Raw genomic sequence first — 2,500 nt, forward strand, 5'->3', positions numbered from 1 at the left:
TTTTAAGGGCTAGTTGCTTCGGCAGGTGAGTTGTTACACACTCCTTAGCGGATTACGACTTCCATGTCCACCGTCCTGCTGTTTTAAGCAACCAACGCCTTTCATGGTATCTGCATGAGTTGTTAATTTAGGCACCGTAACATTACGTTTGGTTCATCCCACAGCGCCAGTTCTGCTTACCAAAAGTGGCCCACTGGGCACATTATATCATAACCTCAACCTTCATATCAAGAAAGGTGAGGTTCTTACCCATTTAAAGTTTGAGAATAGGTTAAAATCGTTTCGACCCTAAGGCCTCTAATCATTCGCTTTACCAGATAAGATTATTTTATATAATTTTTAAATGCACCAGCTATCCTGAGGGAAACTTCGGAGGGAACCAGCTACTAGATGGTTCGATTGGTCTTTCGCCCCTATACTCAATTCTGACAATCGATTTGCACGTCAGAACTGTTTCGGTCTTCCATCAGGGTTTCCCCTGACTTCAACCTGATCAAGTATAGTTCACCATCTTTCGGGTCACAGCATATATGCTCAAGGTACGCTCCAGTTAGAGGTATAAATAATAATAAATTATCATTATACATAACTATATGGAACGCCCCGGGATTGAATTAATTGACTATTTATTAAAAAATAGACTAAAAATTAATCCCATTATATTTAAGTTAAGTTAATTATGCCATTAAGTTTAATATAACTCAATGACTTGCACATATGTTAGACTCCTTGGTCCGTGTTTCAAGACGGGTCCCGAAGGTATCCTGAATCTTTCGCATTGTTAATCATATAAATGCATACAAATAAATATTAATATCATAGATATTAAATTTTTTGTAAAATTCAAAAAATGAATTTTAGCATTATATATAATAAAATCTATCAACACTTTATCAAATCATTAGTATTTATTTTATGTTAATATGCTTAAAAAGCAAATTAATTTAAATAAACTTAATATCACCAATGATCTTTTGATAAATACTTTATTATGTTAATAGATTACAATGTCCTTATATGAAAAAAATGCACATTATTTTTTTAATTATTTAATGATGAATTTTTCATAATGGATATTCAGGTTCATCGGGCTTAACCTCTAAGCAGTTTCACGTACTATTTAACTCTCTATTCAGAGTTCTTTTCAACTTTCCCTCACGGTACTTGTTTACTATCGGTCTCATGGTTATATTTAGTTTTAGATGGAGTTTACCACCCACTTAGTGCTGCACTATCAAGCAACACGACTCTTTGGAAATATCTTTCTAGTAATCATTAACGTTATACGGGCCTGGCACCCTCTATGGGTAAATGGCCTCATTTAAGAAGGACTTAAATCGTTAATTTCTCATACTAGATATTAAGATATTCCATACACTGCATCTCACATTTGACATATAGACAAAGTGACTTAGTGCTGAACTATTTTCTTTTCGCTCGCCGCTACTAAGAAAATCCTTGTTAGTTTCTTTTCCTCCCCTCATTAATATGCTTAAATTCAGGGGGTAATCCCATATGAGTTGAGGTTGTTTTAATATTCTTTTTTTATCTTCTCACAATTTAATAAAAAAATTATATCATCTTTTCATCTCTATTTTTCTTTTCTCCTTTTATATATTGTAAATATATAAAAATAATAATAATGTAAAATGAGGCAATCCTAGAATAAAAAATTTAATTTTTATGCTAGACATTCCTCCTTTTAATTACATATATAAATTATTATTTTATATATATATATATAAATAATATGAAAATTTTTTGTAAAGAATACTTAGATTCAATATTTTCATCATTTCATTTTATTTGAGAGGATTTTTTTTTTAAAGAATATATAATAAATAAAATTCATTATATATCTTTATTTTTTTTGCTATTAATATTATGAATTATTTAAAATCCAATAATATACACATTTGCTTAAATTCAATTATTTTTATAAAAGAATAAGCAACTTATTTAGCATAGTCTTACAACCCTCAACCATATGTAGTCCAAGCAGTACTTTAAAATTGAATTTAATGTACATAACAGCATGGACTGCGATATGCGTTCAAAATGTCGATGTTCATGTGTCCTGCAGTTCACACGATGACGCACAGTTTGCTGCGTTCTTCATCGACCCATGAGCCAAGTGATCCACCGCTTAGAGTATTTTTTTATTTATTTTTATTTATAACAAATGTCAATTTTTTTTTGCATATATTAATTGAAAGAGTAAAATTAAATAATATTAATAATATATAAATTGATTTTCTTTCAATAATATATATCAAATATATTTAACTCTAAACATTTTTATTAAGTTGCGAATGTCTTAGTTCAACAATAATACAGTGGTGGTATTTATTATGATTCAATTATTTTGTATTTTTTTAATCATTTTATGTATATATATAATAATATAATAAATATATACCACTTTTGTTATTGTGAACAAATTAACTTATCATTCAATCAAATGAATAATAAGTACAACTTTTTATTTTCATGTTTAAAG

General features: G+C 29.0%; 1 non-coding gene and 1 pseudogene across 1 annotated transcript in view; both read right to left on the reverse strand.

Annotated features, from left to right (window-relative positions):
* LOC129252203 (large subunit ribosomal RNA) overlaps nt 1-1,529 on the reverse strand; it is a 3,986-nt gene extending 2,457 nt beyond the window's left edge. Inside the window, exon 1 of the ribosomal RNA XR_008583313.1 lies at nt 1-1,529. This exon is cut by the window's left edge and continues 2,457 nt beyond it. This is a non-coding gene — a ribosomal RNA (large subunit ribosomal RNA).
* Nucleotides 1,530-1,973: 444 nt separating this feature from the next.
* On the reverse strand, nt 1,974-2,154 carry LOC129252195 (5.8S ribosomal RNA; annotated as a pseudogene).
* Nucleotides 2,155-2,500: the final 346 nt, after the last annotated feature.

The sequence above is a fragment of the Anastrepha obliqua genome, unplaced genomic scaffold, assembly GCF_027943255.1.
Source record: "Anastrepha obliqua isolate idAnaObli1 unplaced genomic scaffold, idAnaObli1_1.0 ptg000160l, whole genome shotgun sequence".
In the NCBI taxonomy this organism is placed as follows: domain Eukaryota; kingdom Metazoa; phylum Arthropoda; class Insecta; order Diptera; family Tephritidae; genus Anastrepha; species Anastrepha obliqua.